The sequence below is a fragment of the Hoplias malabaricus genome, chromosome Y (assembly GCF_029633855.1).
Source record: "Hoplias malabaricus isolate fHopMal1 chromosome Y, fHopMal1.hap1, whole genome shotgun sequence".
NCBI lineage: Eukaryota > Metazoa > Chordata > Actinopteri > Characiformes > Erythrinidae > Hoplias > Hoplias malabaricus.
Window position 1 is genome coordinate 4,185,228 of NC_089820.1, and position 25,798 is coordinate 4,211,025.

At 40.5% G+C, this 25,798-nt stretch overlaps 1 protein-coding gene across 1 annotated transcript in view; it reads right to left on the bottom strand.

Moving 5' to 3' along the window:
* LOC136678356 (sialate:O-sulfotransferase 2-like) overlaps positions 1–18,726 on the bottom strand; it is a 97,371-nt gene extending 78,645 nt beyond the window's left edge. The window contains exon 1 of the mRNA XM_066656387.1: positions 18,667–18,726. The gene's annotated coding sequence lies outside the window, so the exon portion shown is untranslated. The remainder of the gene's footprint in view (positions 1–18,666) is intronic.
* Positions 18,727–25,798: the final 7,072 nt, after the last annotated feature.

A 25,798-nucleotide genomic window follows, 5' to 3' on the forward strand; every position in this document is an offset into this window, starting at 1 on the left:
CAACGCGAACTGCCAGGAAAGCCCATAAAGATTACACAAGGTTTGGCTTTATGCTCCTGCCCAGACTGTGAAAGAGCCTGTCAGACAACTTCATAATGGGCTGTACTACGAGTAACATGCAAAGAGCCAATCACCTGTAGAGTTCTGCCTCTTGAAAAGACCCTGAATAAGGACTAGTCAGCTCAGTTGAGCACAGTGGAGTGATTGTGAGTTTAATTTGAGTAATCTGTCTATTGTGTATGTATATTATGTTTTGATGAATATTTGAATATTGATAATGCAACAAAATCTAATGTTGTGATAATTAGTAATATTGATCATTATAGAAAAAATTATCATGACCACATTTTTGTCCCTATGCCTAAGCATGGTGTAAGAGAACATGGACAAGCTGTGTAGTGAACAGGAGACAGCCTGAGCAGCTAATTAGCGTTCCCTGTTAGAGTGTAGCCTAATCTGACCTAACCAGGCTTATCTCCCACTGCCTTTTCAGACTCCATTATTTTCCCTTCTTTCACAAAGACCGATACCCAGTCTCACGCTTTCTCAATGGCCCCTGGCTCACTCTGTCTCTCATTCTTTGCTATCTTTAAAGAACCCACACAGCGCCTCTTGCTGTCTTTCCTATCTGTCTGTCTCTCTTCCTCACTCAATTCTACACAGCTCTTTCAGTAACTGGTCTATCATTTGGCCATGCAACTTGAGAAGGTGAGAAAGTTGTAAGAGAACAATATGTAGCTGCCAGTCAGAAAAAACATTCAATAACGATTGAACAAATGAGCATTATAAAGTTACTGTTGTTACCATAAGTCAGCTGAAATATCAGAAATTTGTATTATTTCAGATGCAATTTTGAAAAACCTTACAATCTCCAGGCTATCTCCAATGACCAAACATGAGTTCAAGCACAAAAACTTCTACAGCTTTACAGCCTTTGTATAAACAAACAAACAAATAAAATCCTTATTTTCCCCTTCTGCTGGACTGAAGGGTTAGAAATAGCACTTTTAACACCCTTTTAATGCTTGTTACACTAAGCTACACATCAGAATGTGCTGGAGCAGTGCAATGTTCACTTAGTATTAGTTCAAGTTTCAAGAAGCAAATAAATTCCACCACAGTCAGAGGTCACGTAATTCTTCAGATATCATAAGTGTGTCACCACATGCTCTTACGCTTAAGTGACACACCTCTTGACAAGTGACTGTGAAAAGCACACTTCACTTGTAGTAATCTAACGTGCATTGTAAAATAATGACTCACTGTCAAATAAGAACTTCAGCTTTTTCCACCGGCAGCCATGGATAAAAAAAAAATCTTCATCTCCATTAACAAATGTACCTTTTAAACACTGACCACGTCTAATGACAGAAATGATGATACATTACAGTCAATCGCCATTAAGGGTCCATCACTGCATTCCCAGTCCCAGCTCTAGGCAGTAATGACTACAGATCCATCATACATACCACAGAAAAAGCCATCTCTGCCATTTTGGCACGAATAAGGACAGATTCCATGACATGTACTATATGCGGCCAATAAAAAAGCTTTTGTACCAGCTATGTTACCTGTTTTTGTGTTCTGAACCTACTCGTGGCGAATGACCACTGAGGTAGGCAATGAACTGATATATCAAAATAGTTTCTAACCCTAGATTTTATCAATAATTTATCAATGAATTTGTTAAGTCACAAATATATGGGAATGCTGTGCTGGCTCTTGTTCATAAGGTTTCTTGCCATGCTGCTAACTTTGCCTTTTTCATAGACCACTTCTCACTGTGCGCCCACATCCATCACCTGCACAGCAACAAATCCCTGTCCTCCATTACAGCTCTAAGTGGGACAGTTTTCCAGTCACCCTTTTAGAGCCCTTCAAACCACAGCCATCAATCAGGAGGGCTGCCGGCCCTTCATCCATGAGATAGCGCATCAGTCATGGCCTGAGAGACAGCAGACACGCAGACAGAGCTGTGAAGCATAAGCTGCCAGATCTCAGCAAACAAGGAACCCAGCTGGCTTTGACTCAGCTATGCACATGCATGCTTTTACACCTATAAAACACACACACACACACACACACACACATGTGTATATGTGTACATATATATGAACATACATATATATATATATATATATATATATATATATATACATACAAATGATAAATTTTGTTGATTTCAACGTAATAACAAGTTAACACATCTTCTGCAGTGTATTTTTGATCATTTTTTGCAGAAATCTATTTATATATTTTAATTCTGCTCAACATATTGTAACTATTTTCACTTAGAATATCAACAAATTACCTTGCATAGTCCTGTATACTATGGCAGATGGCCATATCATCCCAGTTTAAATTAATGTAATTCATGTAAATTATTAATAATAAATAATAAAGTAATAATAAAAAACTATTTTTTTCCTCTCTAGAAGAATATAAATGCAAATTACACAAGCCACTAATGTTCCCTGTATGTGTGAAAATAATGCCAACAAATCTTTCAAACTGGTTAAATGTACTCACTCAAAAGCAAACATTCAAAATACAGTGGTAAACAAATGTAGCATTAGGTGTCCTGCCCAAGGACTAATTGGAACCTCATGGCTGGGAACTGAGCCACAGTCTACTGTGTAAGGTAGTTGTCTTAACTATTACACTGTAAAAACACTTTGTCACTATTAAGAAAGAAACTCATCATTTACCAAACTGTCCAAATATGCTCCCCTCACCTTCTCTGCATTTATCCTACCACTATTTTTACCTGCCCTGTCCAGCCTTCTGTCTGGCAAAGCATGCACTCACATTCAGTGGAACAGCTCAGTGTTGCCTGTAATCCGAGCTTAAGCCATGAAATCTCGCGGAGATATACATTGCTTCTCCACAGAAGCTGACCTGTTCCAGCCAATGAAAACACCCTGCAGATGCTCTCTCTCTCTCTGCTTAAGGAGAGAGGGAAGGACACCTCAAAAATTAGTTCCAGACAACAGCGAGTTTGGAGTCCACTTTTTAAGTACCTTACAGGTAGCATGATTCTTAGTATGCCTTTAAACTTCTAGTACACTCTTTCTATTGCCTGAGTTTCTCTGGCCATTTCTTTCATTTGCAATCTGAAAAATAGGCCTGAAAAACAATCTGAAACATCCACAGAGGTTAATAGATTTGTCTAAATACATACTCAAAGAAAGTGTTGCTGCTAAATAAAATAAATATAAGTAAATATACATTTTCCCCCCAAAAACATACTTAAATATAAACAAAATTATCAGATCAAAAAAAGCTTACAGGAAAATCTCTAGTCAAAGCTATACACTGCTGCCTCTCATAGCGTTGCTGAAGCTGTATATTCCCTTTGAGTATTGCCCAGTCCAGAGCGGAGTTCCTGTGATCCCGCCCTCCGAGGTCCTGCCTCTGATCCTGCCCTCTGTTTAATCACAAATAGTCCAAACCCACCGCTGCCAGTTCTACAAGCTAAGTGTCTTCACCATGAAATGGCCAAGTGAACAGAGTTAATGTTATATTTTGTGTGTTTTATATGAAGAAAGTGAATAACAACATTAAAAGTTGAAAATACCATTGTTTGTTTTAAAGAAATTGAGAGGCAGATTCATGTATGTTTCTACGTGGTGTGTGTATGTGTGTGTGTGTTTTAAACAAATTAAAGAGTAAGAAGTTTGTTTGAAAAGCCTTGCATATTCATCTATTTAATAGATCCCAGAGAAGTTTAAATGAATAAATAGAAATAGAATGCTGCTTTGTATGAAGTAAACAGCACAGTACCGCGTATAAACCTTTACAATCCATCTATGAGCTTAGACGTAGCCACAAATACAGATAATTATATTTATTGTTGGTCTTCTGCTGCTGTGTTTATAATAAAAACAAAAACATCACATGCAAATTCTTACAGATCAGCTCTGTGAGATTAGCTAGACTGATCCTTCCAGTGATGTTATGGGTCTTCCAGTAGTTAATACAAAGGTGAGAAAGATAAGGAGGATGTCACGCCCTGGTCTTGTCAGGTTTGTTGTCCCTGCCATGTGCTTTATACGCACATGGCTTTGTTTGTTATTGTCCTTGTCTCCGCCCTAGTCCCGCCTTTGTTTCGCCTCCTCGTCTGTCATTTGTTACCCTGCCCCCTTGTTATCCGTCTCAGGTGCGTCTCGTCAGTGTCTTGTATTTAAGTCCCCTTCCTGTAGTTCCTGTTTGTCGGTCATTCGTTTCATGCCCCATGTCATGTTGGTCTCTTTTCCATTGTTACAGTGTGATGTTACCCAGTCTGGTCTGTCTGTCTCAGTCATTTTCTGTGTTATGTTATTAAGTCTGTCTGTGGTGTCTTCTCTAGCTCTCTGTGTTTAGGTTTAGCTTTAGCTCTCTGTGTTTAGGTTTAGCTTTAGCTCTCTGTGTTTAGGTTTAGCTTTAGCTCTCTGTGTTTAGGTTTAGCTTTAGCTCTCTGTTTACTTAGCTTCCTCAAGATCTTTAGTCTGTCTGTCTTTCCTGTTTGCTTTAGTTCTCTGTTTTAGGTTTAGTCTGTCTAGCTCCTGGTAGTTTAGTTTAGTCAGCTTCCCTCATTGTGTCTGTCTCTGTTAGCTCCCTGAGTGTTAGCTTTCTGTTAAAGTTTCTATGTTTTGTTAATAAAGTATTTGTGTTTTAGCAAGTGCGTCCGCCTCCGTCAGTCTGCCCCCCCGCGTTCCTGACAGAATGACCGACCAACTTCAGGGCGCAGCTAACACAGCCGAAATATTGGACAAAATCCTTAAACAAGGGGAGAAATTACTGGCCAGAACGGTGGGTGATCAACCCGCTGTTTTACAGTCTGTTATGGGAGTCCCTACCGAATTCGAAGGCGGTCCCAAGTGTGATGGATTTATTTTGCAGTGCAAACTTTATTTTCAGTTTTTAACCTGTCCTGCTCCTCCTGACCTGATCCAGGTCATGTTCCTTAAATCCCTCCTTAGAGGAGAGGCGTTGAAGTGGGCAGAGGAACTACTAAAAGACAAAGCCTCAACCCTTACTGTTGATTCATTTTGTGGACTTCTAAAAAGACGATTCTCACAACCTGCTCCCGAGGACGTCTCTGCAGGAACCCCTGCTCCCGAGGACGTCTCTGCAGGAACCCCTGCTCCCAAGGACGTCTCTGCAGGAACCCCTGCTCCCGAGGACTACCCCCTCAGGTCCGGGGAAATTTTTGGGGGGGGGGTTAAGGGCTGGTACTGTTAGCCTCGTCCCTCAAGACAAAGGAGATGAGGCTAACAGGGGCGCCTTCAGAAAGCCCCACAAGTGTGCGCCCACCAGACCTCCTAACCCTTCCACAGCTCTAGTCCTCGAGAGCGCGGCACCTCCAGCCGCGCCTATCTTCGTGAACGCGGCGCCAACGGCCGCTCCTGTCTTCGTGAGCGCGGCGCCTCCAGCCGCGCCTGTCTTCGTTAACGCGGGGCCTCCTGCCGCGCCTGTCTTCGTGAGCGCGGCGCGCGCCTCTCCAGTCTCCGTGGACGACGTCGCAGATTCCTCTGCCTCCGTGGACGTCGTCGCGCTTTCTCCAGTCTCCGTGGACGACGTCGCAGGTTCCCCTGCCTCCGTGGACGTCGTCGCACGTTCTCCAGTCTCCGTGGACGACGTCGCAGGTTCCCCTGCCTCCGTGGACGTCGTCGCACGTTCTCCAGTCTCCGTGGACGACGTCGCAAATTCATCTGCCTCCGTGGACGTTGTCGCACGTTCTCCAGTCTCCGTGGACGACGTCGCAGATTCATCTGCCTCCGTGGACGTCGTCGCAGTTCTCCCTGCCTCAGTGGACGTCACTGCAGGCCCCCCTGTCTCCGTGGACGTCACTGCAGGCCCCCCTGCCTCCTTGGACGTCACTGCAGGCCCCCCTGCCTCCGTGAACGACGTCGCAGGTTCCCCTGCCTCCGTGGACGACGTCGCAGGTTCCCCTGCCTCCGTGGACGACGTCGCAGGTTCCCCTGCCTCCGTGGACGTCGTCGCACGTTCTCCAGTCTCCGTGGACGACGTCGCAGGTTCCCCTGCCTCCGTGGACGTCGTCGCACGTTCTCCAGTCTCCGTGGACGACGTCGCAAATTCATCTGCCTCCGTGGACGTTGTCGCACGTTCTCCAGTCTCCGTGGACGACGTCGCAGATTCATCTGCCTCCGTGGACGTCGTCGCAGTTCTCCCTGCCTCAGTGGACGTCACTGCAGGCCCCCCTGCCTCCTTGGACGTCACTGCAGGCCCCCCTGCCTCCTTGGACGTCGTCGCAGGTTCCCCTGCCTCCGTGGACGTCGTCGCAGGTTCCCCTGCCTCCGTGGACGTCGTCGCAGGTTCCCCTGCCTCCGTGGACGTCGCTGCAGGGCCTCCTGTCTCCGTGATGGCGGCACCCGCCGCTCCTGTCTCCGTGATGGCGGCACTCGCCGCTCCTGTCCCCGTGACTGTGGCTACGGCCGCTCCTGTCCCCGTGACTGTGGCTACGGCCGCTCCTGTCCCCGTGACTGTGGCTACGGCCGCTCCTGTCCCCGTGACTGTGGCTACGGCCGCTCCTGTCCCCGTGACTGTGGCTACGGCCGCTCCTGTTCATGTCCGTAGGTCGGCCCGAAGGACTTCAGGGCCGATCCCCAGAACTGTGCCCAGGCTGGTTCCTCAGACTGCCCCACAGACATTAGCCAGTCCTGGGCACCCCCCTGTTATATTGGTTCCCTTGTCTGTCCCTGTCTTGGTTCCTGTCTCTGTCCTTGTCCCTGTGCCCGTGTCAGCCTTTGTCTCTGTCCCTGTCCCGGTCACTGTGTTTGTGTCAGTCCCTGTGAATGTCTTGGTCCCTGTTCCCCTGTCAAGTCCTGTCCAGTCCCCTGTCAGCCCTGTCCAGTCTCCGTTTCAAACCCCTGTTCAGTCCCTGTTTCAACCCCCTGTCTTGTCTCATGTCCAGTCCCCTGTTAGTCCTGTCCAGTCCCCGTTTCAACCTTCTGTTTTGTCTCAAGTCCCGTCTCATGTCCAGTCCCCGCATCCGTCCAGCGTTCAGTCACCTGTCTTGTCTCCAGTCCAGTCTCCCGTCAAGTCTCATGTGTCCACTCCCGTCCTGTCCAGTCCGTTCTCGTCTCTTTTTCAGTCTCTTGTTGCCCCCCTTTGTCAGTCTCCTGTCATGTCCCATTTCCCATCTCATATATTCGGTCCTGTCGTGTCCCCAGCTCCTGAGTCCTGTCTCCCATGGTTCCTTGTCTTAGTCTGTCTTGTTCTCCGTGCCCTCTCCTGTGCCAGCTCCTGGGGGGTTTAGGTGTACGCGCCCCGGGAGTTGCGCGTTCAGGGGGGGCATCTGTCACGCCCTGGTCCTGTCAGGTTTGTTGTCCCTGCCATGTGCTTTATACGCACATGGCTTTGTTTGTTATTGTCCTTGTCTCCGCCCTAGTCCCGCCTTTGTTTCGCCTCCTCGTCTGTCATTTGTTACCCTGCCCCCTTGTTATCCGTCTCAGGTGCGTCTCGTCAGTGTCTTGTATTTAAGTCCCCTTCCTGTAGTTCCTGTTTGTCGGTCATTCGTTTCATGCCCCATGTCATGTTGGTCTCTTTTCCATTGTTACAGTGTGATGTTACCCAGTCTGGTCTGTCTGTCTCAGTCATTTTCTGTGTTATGTTATTAAGTCTGTCTGTGGTGTCTTCTCTAGCTCTCTGTGTTTAGGTTTAGCTTTAGCTCTCTGTGTTTAGGTTTAGCTTTAGCTCTCTGTGTTTAGGTTTAGCTTTAGCTCTCTGTTTACTTAGCTTCCTCAAGATCTTTAGTCTGTCTGTCTTTCCTGTTTGCTTTAGTTCTCTGTTTTAGGTTTAGTCTGTCTAGCTCCTGGTAGTTTAGTTTAGTCAGCTTCCCTCATTGTGTCTGTCTCTGTTAGCTCCCTGAGTGTTAGCTTTCTGTTAAAGTTTCTATGTTTTGTTAATAAAGTATTTGTGTTTTAGCAAGTGCGTCCGCCTCCGTCAGTCTGCCCCCCCGCGTTCCTGACAGAGGACTAAAGAGAAAGTTCACAGCCACAGTTCATAGCCTTTCATACCATAAACCCATTGCATTCTCAAACCACATTGGAAGATAAACTGTCTTACAGTTTCATAAACAATGTGTTATGACCTAAAATAAACTAATTCATAGTTTAGCAAAATCATAGCCAGTTAAACACCCAAAAGAATATCCCTATTAATACTGTCTACCTGTTTGTCTCTTGACACAGACCTTCAGGTTGTATAGCTCTGACCATCTCTCTCTTTCTATCTTTCCCTGTAGACATAATAAAACTTTCTCTCTCCCTCTAAATAAAACTGTCTACTTTGACATTTGATGGAGTCTCTCTCTCTCTCTCTCTCTCTCTCTCTCTCTCTCTCTCTCACACACACACACACACACACAAGCAGGGCAGTCCAATTTTGTGGCAATCCATCAGCTGATAATCCATGATCTACATCCATCTGCCTGGGGACCAAGGCCACTTTCTGGAACCTAGTGATCAGACAGTGCAGCTCCATTGAGCTCTGAGACATAAACACTGCTGCAGACTGCATAAGAATGCACAAGCAGCCCAAAAATATAGGGGTGTTAGGATGCAAGCAACATAGCGTTTCAAAGGCACCTATAATTTCAAATTCTGAGGCCATCGTTTAACTGATCTATCCCATGCTGCCCTGCCCTATAACAATTTTACAATTTTGTTTTACATCTAACTGGCAATGGCAGTAAATAAATATTAATAGCAGCACAGCAAAACCAATATGGAACAGTATATTTGAGTAAGAAGCTGACTGTAGCTTGTTCGTGGGTGAAGTTTAATTGCCTGTGATTTTTTACTAATTGCTTGAATTCCCAATGAAGCTCATTTGTAACTCAAGTGGTTTAGTTTTGTAGCACGTTTGGTTTTTGTTTACTTTTGTGTTTAGCTATCTCCCAATTTTTGGGTCTGATCCACTTTAAGTAATGACTCTGAAAAAAGTAAGTCATTACCTAACCATTGGAGCAAAAAGAGAGCAACATCATCTCCTTACATGCTTTTCAACATTCAGTCTATCCACCTAATAAACACCTACAAATGTTGCTTTTCAGCCATGACTGAGCCAACATCTGAGACAGAGACAGACAGAGAGAGAGAGAGAGAGAGAGAGAGAGACCATGCCCCAGCAAGCAAATAAGGAAGAGCCCCCAAGCCCTGGGGCAAGCGACACAGTGATAGAACATTGAAGAAACGGAGGTACGGGACTGCTTCTCCCACCGCCCTATACACAAGCATGAACTGTTGCGGATTGACTTTAATAGTGTTTTCATATTCAGACCAAGACACTTTTAGTTCCCATTTACTGAGCGATAGCTTTATACAAACAACAGAACTTCTCCCAGCGCATAAACAGAACACAAAGCTAGAAAATGGTGAGGAAGCATTCTCTGAATTTAATATAAATGTATTGGATAAAAATCATATACATGAACTCTTAATGTTGAATTTGAAATTAAAACCAACCAGAATACCCTTACTGTGCAATACCCCTGAGCTTCTCTATATCGTTACATGGGCAGTAGAATTAATAAAATGCTGGCATTTTAGTGCAGTAACTTAGATTTGCCTAAGGATTCCACCATTCGCAAGAACAAATTAATTATTAAATAACTGTTTGAAATATTATTAAAATCTAACATTACAATGCCTCATGATTAAATCTAAATATGTGATACCAAGTACATATACTTGATAGCAAGTACAATGCTTTCATCCATAACCTCTTAGGAAATCATTATTACAGCTTGCAATAACTGAGCCCATGCAATGAATTAACACTTGAATATTTTTGAAAAAAAAAATCTTAATCCTGAAAGGACATTGTTTGATAAAGCAGTCACTAAAGCCCTTTGTTTGTTAGGCAATACTTTTTTAATGTACACCAATGTTGTTACTGCTAATTCTGGACAAATAAATATTGGCAATAAATGGCAGATGTTTTTTCATTCAAAGCCCTCAAATAGAAAGCTTTGAAACCTACAGAATATTAGCATCATCGTCTATTACAATACAGTTTTTCATTAGTTTATATTTATATTAGTTATACATTAGTTTATGTTCTAGTACAGTGGTTCTCAAACTTTTTAGACCAAGTACCACATATTATCAAATCAAAGCCCTCAAGTACCATTACACAAATAATTACTAAAAATTATAGAGTGCATACAAATAATTAGGCATAAACTGTATGTTTTAAATGTAATTATACATTTATGTATATTATAACTCTAATAGATGCGAAGATCTGCCACATTGTTTTCCTTTAGTTAAGTGTTATAGATGTAGTCATTCTGGGCATAGGAGTATTTTGCTGGTCTCCGTTTGTTTTTCTTATTTCCACTTTGCCCTTTTTGCAATAAAGTCCAAATTGCTCACGTCTGTTTCTAGCCTTAAGTTACGTTCAGTAAGAAGTTGAAACTGGGCATTGTTTACATTGATTTTGCAAAATACTGGGAGATCGTATTCCCTCCCTGGAAATAAGAAGCAGGGAATGCTGCTCAGCCTTCCCTTACAGACTGAACTATCGTTTATGCCATAATGTTGAGCTGGCTTTTTTGTTTGTTTGTTTGTTTTTTACACAAACATTTTATTAAAGCTTCATAATGAAAACCATGAAACTTTATGTAGTTTACACATTAACATTTTTCAGTTTCAGATTTTCAGCTATAAATTAATTCTTTAGCCCTCTCCAGGGTGTGTTTCCACCTTGCTGTGAGGTGTTTGGACGCTTTGAGGAACTTGCACGATGGGTTGAGTGTAGAATCATCTCATTAAGTAAATCGGTTCATGAATCGTGTGCAAATTCACATCAATGATTCAAAACATTGTTGACAAGCATGGGCTGCACATACTCTGACCTTGTGTACACACAGCCACGGGGAAACTCAAAGACGACACACAGCTCGCTTGTGACTGAAAACTGAGGAATGGTGCATTAAACGAGTCACAGAAAGTACTTTGGAACTTTCAAGGATCTCTTATAATTGAGTGTTTTCTATAATGGATTGATTAATCACGGATCACTGGACATTAGGACTGGGCGGTATATCGATATATTAAAATATATTGGGATAGAACAGAGCGGGATATGGAGTGAGGCTATATTGTTTATATCGATATTTTAAGTTTTTAAATTGTTCTAAGTCTAAATCTTGTACAGAGCTATTCTGTCCTCTCACTATGAGTCTGTGCTATGCTCAGCTTGTCTGCTTCGCTCTGCTCACAGCCCCGCCCACACCCACATTCCCTCTCTCTCTCTCTCTCAAACACACACACACACACACATACAATGGAGGTGAGTAACACAGAGCATGAAGGAGCTAGTCAATAAAAAGAAGAACAGCGGTTCGGTTATATAGAAATGGTTCGGATTTTATTGGTCAGAGTATTATCAAAAGTAGTATCAAAATGCGGGAGTACTACCAGCCTATTCCACCACTTACAACAGCAGCACAAACTTCTGTCCGAAGCTGTTAAACTCTGAGGTGCTGCTCTGAGGTGCTGCTACTGTTTTCAAGCATTCACGTCCCAGTACAGTTACCCTAAACCAGTTCAGACAGCATTGCAAGCTTTATCTGCTAACGCTGTGCCTTACAAAAAGAAAATTACGAAGTGGCATGGTATTACTAAAGCGGTAGTTTACTAAATAGCAAAGGGTATGATCCCCGTCTCAACAGTAGAGCAAGAGGGCTGATTAAAAGCTGATTAGAACTCTTGACCCAATTGTCCAGTAGCAATTTCTTTGCACGAGAAGCGCTGCCTAACATGTACATTTAAATCTGACAGACCCTTTCCAACCGGCTTGAAAAAAAAAACATTTTTTTGACGACGATATATGGTCAAGTAGCATCTAAGCCATATTTGAGCATGACTATCCATTTTATTGAAGATTGGGAGATTAAAAACGCGTGACTGCAGACGAGCTATTTCCCAGAAAACCACACTGGGAGCACATAGCCGAAGCCTTTACACTGTTCTTAAAAGTACTTTATTACAGACACATTAGGTCTGTAAATTAATAAAGTCATGTTTTTCTGACATCTTGTTTAGCTTTGCTTTATAAGTGAGTATTTTTCAATGTACAATTATGGGGAAAAGTTAAGACACCCAATGAAAACCTTTGTCTTAAACATATTTACACATGGAAATTTGATTTTCATTTGAATATTGAGAGATGAGTTTGAGGTAACATAAAACATTTTTCATAACATATATCGTATATCGCCATTCAGCTAAAATATATCGATGTATGATTTTTTGTCCATATTGCCCAGCCCTACTGGACATAGCAGAAAGCCACGTGCAAACACATCAGAAGCCTTGATAAGAATCTGAACGAATTGCACGAAATGAATTGTGGGGGAGGGGGTGGACAATGATGTCAAGGCAGCCAGCATAACTGTAAAGCACTGCAGGAAACCCTGACATGCACTCGACAACAAATCTTTCGAGTAAAAATTATGCAACAAATAATGAAACCTCGAAAGCAGAAAGTACACTAAAAAGGTTTGAGTTATTCACAATTAACTTTGCTCCCAGATTCCACTGATTGAATGCCACATGAAATGGTAGTGACCCCTAATTATCTATGGCTCAGCTCACAGAGGACATATAATGTTCGATCTCAAGCGCAATGAGGAAAAGCCTCTAGGACAATGCCCATCGATTTCCACTGCCACAGACAGTCCAGCTCCGGTTTAGAACTGGTCCTGACATTGTAACAGCAGAGTTTTGACCTGCATGTTTTTAGATGGAGGGAGTGGAGGGAGTTCTGATAAGAAATGTTCTCAAGTTTTAAATTGTGTGTTATCTGTAAGTCTAAAAGCAATTCACAACAGAGATATGGGCATCATGAGATAATCATAAAAATCACACCCAAATATAAACAGAAATTCAATCCATTATTTTTTCCATTAAGATTTTCCATATCAAAACCATAATAAAGAAATTAGTTTGCATGCATGTTCAGATGAAATCACTGTGCATCCAACACAAATGAAAGACCTGTACATTGGTTATATTTGAGATGTAAATTTGATGAACATTTGATTCAATTTAATTATGAACAGACATGCATGTGCCATTGCTCTTGTAGCAAAGATTTAAATTGTCTTATGTGGCCATCACAAAATTCTCATACTGGGTCAGGATGCTTCATTGATTAAAGTTACTAATGCGTTAAATCTACATTTATTGTATTACGTTAAAAATGTTGATTAACTAAAAAACCCACAAAAGCAATCTTCTGGAAGAAAAACTATTGGTGAGGCACACTAACATCACTGTGACTGGCAAGTTGTTTGCATATCACATGCAAAGCCAATACAAACTAATGATTAAAACAGTGTATTTTAAAGCCGTAACACACTTCAATTTAGCTAAGACAACATATCTTTGCTTTCATTAAATCTGTAGTTATATTTTGAAATTAACAGGATATACTTCAAATAATCCTTCAGGATACATCCTTCTTTAGAGTTCCTTGACCACTCAACTGATCAGAAGCCATCAGCTCAGAGCAGAAACTATAAAACTGACAAGGCAGATGAACACCATGCAGTCCTGCTGTGCAGATGGTGAAAAACATCAATTAACATTCTGCAGGGCAATTTCCCAAAAGCTTCACAGCCTTGAAATCATCCTAACAGTTACAGAGAACCTCCAGGCCATCTTTTACGCTTCTGCACCTCTGGGTGCCCAGACCACCTTAAAGGAGGCATTCAGGGGGCAACTATGGTTGTTAAATGTTTACGACCAAATCAGTTTTAAGCTGTAGTTTCAGTTACACAACTCTAGCAATGAATATATTGTGTTAGACATACAAGTTACAAATTGTCACTCTAAGTTTAAGAAGTATGTCCAGTGATTCCTGACACTCGACAACCCTGAACTGGATAAGCGGTTACAGACAATGAATGATCAAATGAATAAGTTTGCAAAGTTTACTTATTCCATCTGGCCTAAGCATATTGTTTACAATTCTGTTATTCATGGAATATCTCATATTCAAGCATAATCTGTGTAAGGGCCAAAGGGACTTTCCAAAAGATATCAACAACAAGCGAAACAACAAACTTTAGTTCCAGTTGCAACAGAAATGCAGCTCACTGTAAAAAAGGAAAAAGAAAACTTTAATAATACAAGATGCTTTATTGCCTGCTCTTCTTTTTTGTAGTGATATGTGCACATCTCAGTTGCCTGGTCCTAAAATGGCACTTAACATGTAAAACTGAAAATTCAACATGTTTCTGAACTAAAAGACTATGAAAAAACTGCTCACATTCACCCTATAAGAAATGTAGGCTTCAAAACAAATATTAAATTTTCATTTGTTTTATAAGTCACAAAAACCAAGACATATATAATGACAATAATTCAGTTTAATATAATTCTATTAATTAGTACATTCAGCTACTTTAAAGTGCACTGATTGGTATCTATTGACATAGATGTTCAGTTAAATATTCACAGCTTTTAAAATCTGTATAGAAAAGCATGAAATGAAATGAGATGCTCTGAGCAGTGGCACATGAACCTTTTGAGCAATGGAGCTATGTTTTCTATGAGATAAAGCTACATTCAATAAGTTTACGAGAACCTAGAGGTACTTTTTTTTTAACAAAAAATAATCATTTGTTCCCACAAATACAAAATATGTATGCCAGGTATGTATACAATGTATGCCAGTCTTAAAGCCACAGCAACAAAAACAAACCTGTTTAATACGGAAAAATATTTTAAAAAATAATAATAATTAAAAAAAAAATCTAAACAATGGAACCTATTTTAAGTTTTTGATTCATTAGATCAAACAAACATCAAACTTGAACCTCGGGGTTTAAAGAATATATTCTGACTGACACCTAATTTTGAAATGCGCATGCGCGAGTAGGAACTGTTAGTTCAGCAATATTTCGTAGAAAGAAATTAAGGTGGCGCTACTACATTGTCTGTTGTTAGTTTAGCCATATTTCACATTCCAGTTTGTGAACTAAATTTTGAACAGTTCGGCAGGTTTCCACGGACATAAACTGGTTCACGAACCAGAAAAATATGTTACCACCTGGAACCAAAGAACAACAGGTTCCTCAGCATGAACCATGGCTGAAAAATAAGAAATAAGACAGGAGCACACTCAGTTTGTGTGTGTTTCTGGGGCTGTGTTTGGCACGACACCATGTGTGTTGGCCAGAGCCACAGCTCGGTGTTGGTTAGTTCACATGCTCAGCAGAACAGCTTGGAACTTGCCAACATTTACACACATATTATATCTCACAGAGAGAGGAGGTTATTTTGTGTGAGTGCGTGTCTTTGTGGTGGGGAGACATTTTGTGGCATTAATGTGTTTATAAAACTCCACATAGCTGCACACAGCCTCCTTAAACTTCACATTTTACACTAACCAGTTACATTGAATAAATAAGTAAATGTAATTCTTAAAATCAACAAAATGCTCTTGGTCTTCTTTGGTGGTAGATCATCTAGTATTTTATTTTTAAATAAAATGAACAAGAAAAACACTGATGCCTGTGTTTTATATTATGAAAACTCTTTGTGATCCTTTTTTCATTTCTGCATTTAGTAGTAATGCCCTCCATATTTTCTGTACAACACAATCACATAATAAATACCACATGTAAACCAAAACATTGATATGAAGCACCAAAGCTTCTCCAGACCTTCCAATGTCAAGGGTGAAATGCCAGAAACACCTTTAATGGCTATATGGCTAATAGCAGTCCAGCAAAACTAGGCTTGCCTAGTTTTTCTTTGCTCTTGTTAATTAATAAAAGGACTTTCATTTATTATTTCATAATAATTATTGCTTCAAATGAGATTTGTGTACTGAACAAAAACAAACACTAATGGTTTTGTGCAACTGTGCTGTACTGAGCTAGAGCTGGACAGATATATTCACCCAGTAATTCATTAAGTCCCCGTGTCCTAGCATTTCATTATGTAAACAGTGATCTGGCATACATTTGCAGTGTGTGTGTGTGTGGGGGGAGAGAAAGAGTGAGGGAGAGAGAGAGAGAGAGAGAGAGAGAGAGAGAGAGAGAGAGAGAGAGAGAAAGAAAGAGACAGAGAAAGAGAGATAGACAGAGAGAGAGAGTTTATACACATGAGCGCTCTGATTAAAAAACTGTGAGGTGAAGCATTAACAAACCCTAACTACATTTCAGACAGCATTTTCACACATGCACCAACACACATGAGAGAGAGAGAGAGAGAGAGAGAGAGAGAGAGAGAGAGAGAGAGAAAAAGAGTGAGAAATGTAAAGACAGATCAGTCACAGACAGACATAGGTGCAGGGGAGAGAACAAAAAGCATAAAGAAAAAACACAAACACGTTCAGGGGGCTCGTGACCGGTTGACATTTCTGAATTGCTTCAGTGGAAAACAGCAGAAATAAAGCATGGTTTCAGCTAAGTGTGTGAGCATGAACATGCTGTGGGCCCCAGAGGTGCATTGCCAACATGAAACTAATGATTAGCTCTAACCCCTTCATCCCCAGGCTGATTATGCACTTATTAGACTTGAGACATATTATTCAGTATCTAACTGCAGGTTATTCCCAAGCTATCCTGAAACTAATATATAATATATAGTTATGAAAGTGATTAATGTATAAACAGCCCATTAGCAGTGAAGTTATTAATCAGACCTCAAAGTACTAATCGTTCACAAGGGCACAAAGGCATCTATTGCAAATATTTTGAATCCAAGCATGACATTGGACTGATCTAATTCTGTCTCATCAAAAGCACCAGAAACTGGAAATCAATTGAAATGTCACATTCCACAAAATTTTCCAAATTACTAGCTGTATTCCAAAGCCAGAAAGGGAGGTCCACTGAAACACTGTCTTATGTAGGCTCACTGTTTATGTGATGTACAATAAAACATAAATAATAAAGAATAATACATATTTGGATGAATATGGTTGATACTCACAATTCCTGAAAATGATTTCATGACACACGATATGCCTCAAATTTTACTTGTTGAATTACTAACGGGGCTACTTCCCAAACTATAATAAAAAAATTATAAATATTTGATTCAACTTTTCACACATGGTACTAAATACAATTTTACAGGACCTATGGTGCCCTTTCTGATTCTGGGTTCTTTAAGGATTGATCATATCAAATGATGTAGATTCGGATACTGTGCTTTAATTATCATGATAATGACAACTGTCATGACAAATGTACTACCCTCAAGATTTGCCAGAATATAGGATGTATCCTTTTGGCTGTATTTGATGGATTTTACTGATAGGAACAGCCTTTCTTAACTAGAAATGCAGTCTAGATTGCAGCCTGTCTTTTTTAACACAGCTACTGGATAGCATTGGCATTGTGGACCTCATTAGCAGCAGCAGACTAAAAAAAGCATGTCAGGTTTAATATAGTTTAACATCTTTAGAGTATTCATTATTGTTATCCTGCAACTGCAACACAGCTATTACGTAAGGTATGCATTCAAATGATTGAGGAATGAAGTATTAATCTGGAGGTTAACCTAAACACTCAAAAAAGAAACATAGGGACAAAACTACAGCGGGTAGGAACGACAAAACACAACATAGATGTGGGACGGTGAAATCTGAAATTTGAACCTGACACTACTGAACTGACAAGGGGTCAGTTTCCAAGACAGGGATTAAGCCTTTAAATGGAAGAACTAGGCTTAATCCCTGTTTGGGAAATCACCCCAAGATATCTGAACACAACTATTCATGATCAATATCCGTATTTCAAGCTGTAATAACGGTTGCAATGTCTATACAAGTGCAAAGGAATAATTAAAGGACCATTTTATCCATTATTTCTGTTTCTCTCTGTCAGCTTTGTGCTTAAGACACATATGCAGTTCCCTGCATTCATACTTGCACAGATTTCTGTGGTAAATCATATGGGATTTCAAACCCTAAGAGGTGGCCTCAAAGCAGTTGTTCACTTTACTGAGAAGGACCAATTTCCTCTTAATTGTGATTTCACCAAATAAAGATTACTGTGAAAACTGCTGAGATTTGAAATAATAATTAGCTTCTTAGTTTCAATTTCCACATTAAATTAAACTGTCTAATTATTTCCATTTAAAACCTCCTTTGCTGTAAGCAGTGCATAATAAGTAACAAATACCAAAATCTTAAGGGTCTGCTGATTTTAAAATATCTCTGTAAAATAACAACTTTTTAAAATAAGTTTTGGAAACACTTTACATAAGACGAGCCTCTGAAAGCAGGTTATTACAATCAACATTCTACTACCACACATGAGCAAACACACCGCTAACAATATCACAACACACCATGTGAGTCTGTATTTATTCTGGACTGTTTTGGTATCTGTGGTACAGTGCAGTTAAACAAGTAAAACCAAGGTATTTTAGAACAGTATCCCAGTAAAGAAAATAACCTTCAATGATTATTCTGAAATATCAGTAGAATCTAAACATTGTTTCAATGGCAGTATATTATTTTTCCCAATCACCTGCTGACACTGATATATTCTGATATTATCCTGCATGCCTAGCCTTTACTGACAAAAAAAAAATACTCCTACTCTGAGAGAATCTATGAATATAAGCCTAGGAGGACAAATACAATTTCTGGATGGTCACTGCACTGGAAAAGGTACTGTTTTCATACCTCAAGTGAGAATTCAACTCCTGAAGGTTTTGTTCATGAGCTGGTGAGTTGAAAAAACATGCTCTAGACAAGGTCTGACTGGTAAAATCTGCAGTGTTCTGGCCCTGAAGCCTCATTCCTGTATTAGAGAAAACTGACATTAATAAAAGCAAGCAGCACTAACAGGATCGAAGCCATTTGTCAGGATGTGAATAACTCAATGTTTAAGTACCTGTGCAGAGTCCTTTACATTTAAAGAGCCTGTTCTCCAATGTCTCCCTAGTAAAAGCAGCAGTTATTTACAGAATCAGGATTTTGCAAAAAAAAAAAAAGATTATCCGAAGAACCTTTGGAGAAAATTATATAAATAGCAATATTTTAATACAACACAGGACCAGTTTTACTATGAGTACATGAAAATAATGAAAATGACCTGAAAATACTTCTATGAAGCAAGTTCCTCAACGGTCCCTAAGTAAAGTCTATGGTCAGATATAGAACAAGGCTAATTCAAATATCCACACCAGTGCTAAAACATCTCCATTCATTGGGCTATCTCTGGGAAATATTTGGGGAAGTGGTTCTACAGCAGTAAAAGCAAGGCTCATGCAAAGAATCAAAGTAACATGAACGTGTAGCCAATTGGACGTTTAAATGTTGCATTTTTAGAGAGCAGCAGCCGCTGAGTGTCTGCTTCAAACGGTTCTTTTAAGAACCTCTGGGAATACTGTTCTACAGGGAACCAAATACAGGTTCCACCATTGTAATAAGTATAAACTATCCTTGCTACATAACAGGCCATTCTAGTAAGATGGTCGAATTTACGTTAGCAAATGATTTGCTAGCAAGTGTGTCTCTGAACATAGCTTAGTCTATACAGTCTTTAAGGTGAAACGGAGAAATGAAGTCTTTTTTTTATTATTATTTGGGGGTAGGATGAGAAGAGAGAAACGAATAAACGTTATTATTATTATTATTATCGGTGCTTTCATCTTTAATGCCAGTTCTGACAGGAATACATACCTCGCCTAACGAAAAACTGAGGTTAAACGTATCACTACCTGTCCGTTATCAACCCAGCACTCGCTTTACCTGAGGTAACGGTAAACGGTAACGGCTCCTCGGTCAAGACTTTAGGGCTGCCTCAAAAAACAGCAGGGGGGCAGTTGAGCGGAAGGGAGATTTTTCCGTGGGCTGCATCACTCTAGTGTGTCTCCTCAGGCGGCGTGTCCGACGTTTCTGCAGTGAGTAAGACCCCGCCGTGACCGTTATCTCTGTACGCCGTTCCTCAGCGGTGCCGCAGAGTGTGTTCGGTCCGAATATTCACGCTTCACTCGGTGGTACAGCCCATACAACGCAGAGGTCTTTTTTACCCGCCGAAGACACGCGCCGCTCTCTACTGCAGAAGCGCGCCAAACGCAGGTCCGCGCGAGCCCTTTCTTATCTCCGCTTGTTGATGACGGAGAGCTGATGGAGGCTGTAGAGTCGCGTGTGTCTGTCTTTCGTCGCTCATACACACTGTATGAAATGCCCGTTGCTCGCAGCCTCTTCTCTCTCTCTCTCTCTCTCTCTCTCTCTCTCTCTCTCTCTCTCTCTTACTCACACACACACACACACACACGACATTGCTTACAGTCCTTAAAGAGACATGGTACACCACTGAACTGCTACAAGACACAGCTGGACCGCATATATTATTAAACTATTTTCTTGTCTTTTAATCAATCCACACACCAGACTCTCGCCAGTCTCCGTCTCATAATTCAGACACACAGGGGCTGGTCATAAAATTAGAATATCATGAAAAAAATATTATTTCAGTAATTCCATTCAAAAAGTGAAACTTGTATATTATACTCATTCATTACACACAGACTGATATATTTCAAGTGTTTATTTCTTTTAATTTGATGATTGTAACTGACAACTAATGAAAACCCCAAATTCAGTATCTCAGAAAATTAGAATATTACTTAAAACCAATAAAAAAAAATGGATTTTTAGAAATGCTGGCCAACTGAAAACTATGAACATGAAAAGTATGATCATGTACAGCACTCAATACTTAGTTGGGGCTCCTTTTGCCTGAATTACTGCAGCAATGCGGCGTGGCATGGAGTCGATCAGTCCGTGGCACTGCTCAGGTGTTATATGAGAGCCCAGGTTACTCTGATAGTGGCCTTCAGCTCTTCTGCAAGGTTGGGTCTGGCGTACTGCATCTTCCTCTTCACAATACCCCACATATTTTCTATGGGGTAAATATGAGGCGAGTTTGCTGGCCAATTAAGAACAGGGATAGTATGGTCCTTAAACCAGGTACTGGCAGCTTTGGCACTGTGTGCAGGTGCCAAGTCCTGTTGGAAAATGAAATATGCATCTCCATAAAGTTGGTCAGCAGCAGGAAGCATGAAGTGCTCTAAAACTTCCTGGTAGACGGCTGCGTTGAAGCACTCATTTCAGCTGCAGTCCAGAGTGAATCGCCCCCCATTTTTTAATAGGTTTTGTTTCACAATTCTCTCCAAAGTGCGGTTCCTTCCCTTCCCTTCTCTATTAATGTGCTTGGACACAGAGCTCTGTGAAGAGCCAACATCTTTAGCAATAAACTTTTGTGTTATGCCCTGCTTGTGCATGGTGTCAATGGTCATCTTTTGGACAACTGTCAAGTCAGCAGTCTTCCCCATGATTGTGGAGCCTACAGAACTAGACTGAGAGACCATTTAAAGGCCTTTGCAGGTGTTTTGAGTTAATGAGCTGATTAGAGTGTGGTGCTGGGTGTCTTCAATATTGAATCTTTTCACAATATTTTAATTTTCTGAGATACTAATTTTGGGGTTTTCATTAGTTGTCAGTTATAATCATCAAATTAAAAGAAATAAACACTTGAAATATATCAGTCTGTGTGTAATGAATGAGTATAATATACAAGTTTCACCTTTTGAATGGAATTACTGAAATAAATCCACTTTTTCATGATATTATAATTTCATGACCAGCACCTGTATATTAGGCTGCGTGTCCAAACATTTGTGAGCACTTCTAAAAGTTTGGACAGGAAATAATAATAATAATAATAATAATAATAATAATAATAATAGTAAAAAGCAGTAAGTTTATACTTGCCTGGTCTCAGTGTTGAAAGTCCCAAGATTGAGTTGCTGCTTTTTCTGCTGTAAGTGCAGTTGTTGGTTGAAAACCAATGACGATGTTTGTGTAGAGTTGTGGTATGTGTTTGGGGTCTTGATAACTGCTTGAATAAAATATTAGAAGTGTGTAATGTTAATTTGTAGTAATTTGCTGGTTTAAGTAGAAACAGCTACTTGTAATTTTAAGTAATGCATACTTAAATAGAGTAACTCCACTTATTTAATTTAACATAGCTAACCACAAATAAGTTCTTATAAGTGAGTTCTTTGTACCTAGTTCAGGGTGTTGTTTTAACTCAAATGTTTGAGTTATTAAACTTAAATGGTTTAAGGCAATCAATTTCCATATTCCATTTGTGTTCACTTAACTCGGCAGTTTTTACAGTCTGTAATCATGGCAACGACCCTGAACTGGATAAGCTAAAGGACATGACAATACACATTCTTCCAATATTAAAAAAATAAACCATTAGCTACAAAATGTAACATCTCAGCTAACCCCAGTGAACAGCTAATCAAGAAACAAAACCAGGCACTAGTCTAATTATAATTCTTAATGCATTTAAATATTCCTAGGTGCCCATAATACACACTAGCTAGGATGTTAGTCATTAACAATTACTAAGGTTTTTTTCATTTATTTTTTAAATGGTCATATCAAAGTAAAGCTTTAACAAATATATCACAAACATCTTGCTTAACTAGCTATAGTATCTACGATATCTTATTTCATCCACCCATCAAGGAAGTTCTCAGTCTATCAATCTACTTCATTCATGAAACGTCAGCAAGTCTGCTCAGATTCTAGTTAATAAATTAATCTGTATGCAAGTTAATCACTGTCTTAAAAATGCTAGGTTGTATGCAGTCATGATTGACACTGTTATGTTCTTCAAACCATACCTTATGGGCACCCTAGAGTAATCAGAATATCTCAAGTGATGCCTGATTCTGCCCAGGTTTTCTAGCTTCCCAACACTAAGATCCCCTTTGTGGACATGATGAATGCTTTGGAAGTAAGCATAGTTACAGTTTTGTCACTTCAGTGGTTTGCAGCCAAGATGTGAAGTGGTAGGTATGCAGATCATGATCTTTAAGTCACAAGGCCATGAGGTCATGCTTATCTCCCAGAAAAACTTTGCTCCCTCTAGGTAGGAGGCAAGTAGATTAATTCATGTATCTTAAGCTCATGTTCACGAGTGATGCAAGAGGAACTGTGAGATCAACAACAGGTAAGGGGGGGCTGCTGGTCTAACCTGGTCTAGGACAGAATAGGATCCGGCTCACGTCCTAATGTTGATCAACTGAGAGCTTCTCTTAACCCTGGTGTCCAATCCATATGGCCTCCGTCCAGATGACACAACCACAAAGTCGAAAACTACTCTGTCTGTTATGGACAAACCATGACAAGCACTAAAGTCCAACAACATCCCACGGCTTGGGTTCAAATTTGGCAGGCTGTTCCTCCCAATCACTCCGCTCCAGATTTCCTAGCCATTGCCAACATGAACACTGAAGTTTCTCTGCAAAACAATGGAGTCAGTGCATGAAGCCCTCTCCAGAATTCCACCCACATTCACCAAGAAGTTTTATTCATTGCTTACAAAGACAGGAATGACAGAACACCCTGAGTATGAACCTAATGTCACCATGCCTAATGCTAGGCATAAGTTATAGGGATATAAATCTGACCATTACCTGACTGTGCAACTGTAGACCTATATTCTCCCACAGCCCCTCAGCGAAATGCCATGCAATAAGGGTGTATTTTAGCTTAAGTAACAGAATTGGAGGTAATCTGTCATAGTCCCATTTTCCTTTTTATAACTGTGTTATCAAAATCTTTTTTGTTTGTTTGCCTTTTTTTATCTTGAGAGTTTCATTAGCTCTATCAAGTGCAATTTTGCCCTTTATTTGAGGCTAACATTTCTGCTTGCTCTATACCTCTATTCTGAGAAATGTGTAATTCCTCTTTTATAATATCAAACCTAACACACTATGTGAAATTGTCGCTGACACATTTTTCTTTAGCATGCAACTTCATGCAGATGGACCGCCCTGAGCTAAAAGCCTAGCTAAGGCTTTAGCCTTTGGGAAGGGCTGATGCTTTATTAGGCATAAATGATGAGAGGGAGAGAGAGAGAGAGAGAGAGAGAGAGAGAGAGAAAGAGAAAGAGAAATTCTGCTGATAAGCATAGAAATACAAGCCGCTTAGAATGACATCACTGCAGTGGGGGTTAGCGGATGGTTTCTTACAGTCGCAAGGGCCTCCAGTGCTGTCAATTCCAATCAGCTTCTCCCACTCCTCCTTTGCTGGCTAGGCCAAAACAAACTTTTTCTCCCAGCCTCTGCTGTGGGGCGTAAACATGAGATTCACAAAGGGACCTTGAACTTGCCTCCCAAACCACTGCATGGAGAAACTCCATGGTGTTTCAACACATGCTGAATAGTTTAATGAGGGAGTAAGAACAAAAAGAAGGCTGTTTACAACATCACATCTGGTTTTACTATTTGCTTTTGGAGAGTTGTTGGCTAGGGTAGTGGCTAACCATAACCACAGCTGTCACCAACCCACTCCATACAGAAAATAATGGCCCTAACTAAAGCTCAGCAGCCTTGTAAATGACCCTCTGGAGTCTAAATGACTCAAAATGATGTTGTAACTTTCTGTTTTATTTAGGGTAATTACTTTTAATAAACCAGAATAAGAGAAAAACAAAACAGAATGAAAATCAGTGTCAACAAGAAAAAAAGCAATAACAATAGAAACATATCTAGGGACACTCCTTCTAACGAATCCATTTGTGGAGGCACGGTGGTCAGCAGCAAGTTGAACGATTTACGTTCTTCTAGACTATTATCTCAGGACAGCGATAAAAGTCTAGAAGAACTAGACAATTATCGCTGTCCTACACAGGACAGCATCAGGAACCTCTACAACTCCATGCTGAGACATCCGGCATGTTACATTAGCAAACATGGCGGCCTGACGCCATATTGAGAGACACTACTTCTGTTAGTGTAGCCCAATAAATATTGCTCATATCAGTATAATTTTAAAATCATTTATTATTCATGGTAACCTTTATCTTCCACCTAAATATCATTGCAATCTGACACTTTTGTTGGCAATGAGGGTATAAATATCTTCTGTTTATTCTTTCTATCTGTCTCCTGTTGTGGTTTTTGCAGATGAAGCCAAACCTTCCTTCAGGATATGAAAAGACTGCATGAGAAAGAGCTGTAGGCACAGCTGTCAGGTAAAGCTGTGATTGTTTTTCTCCAGGTTGGATTTTTAATAAATAAGTATTTGCTAACGGGAATGTATTTAAGTATCTAGCCACGGGAATATATTTAAAGGTGGCATGCACTGCGCAGCTGCTCACCACTACATTAAAAGCCTCACAGCGCCACGGTATCATGAACCAAACTGAAGCTGAACATATACTGATGTTTTATACTGTCTAGTACTCGATCAATCTTCCCCAAACACATCAGTACACTCTAAAAGTTCTTTAATATTCCACTCCACATTTAAAAAATGATGTTACTTCCAAGTGCTAAGTTGAGTTCTTCCAAGTTTCAGTTCACCTTTAAATGACTAATGCTGACTTGGATGCTGGAGGACTGATCACAAAGTTAATTACTCCAGTGTTACTTGGAATAAGATCTTTGTACACTGACTTTAATTGACATTTAAAAAGTTTTTTTGTCATTCTTCTCCCGTAAAGTTACTGTTTTGGAGATGTTTTTCATGGGACAGCGCCCATATGTGTTTATGAAGCCCCCGCAAATGGGTAAAAACAGCTCTCTCTGTCTGGCATCTGAAGATTTTTAGACAATGGAGAAACTCCAAACATTACTCCTCACAGACAGTGATTCAAGGTGGGGATTGAACCCACAACCCTAAAGTGTGTGAAAGCAACAGTTCCTGTTGCACCTCTATGCTGCCCTGGGTATACATGAAACTGCAATATATTTTCATTGGATTGTTGCTGGTATGGAGACCA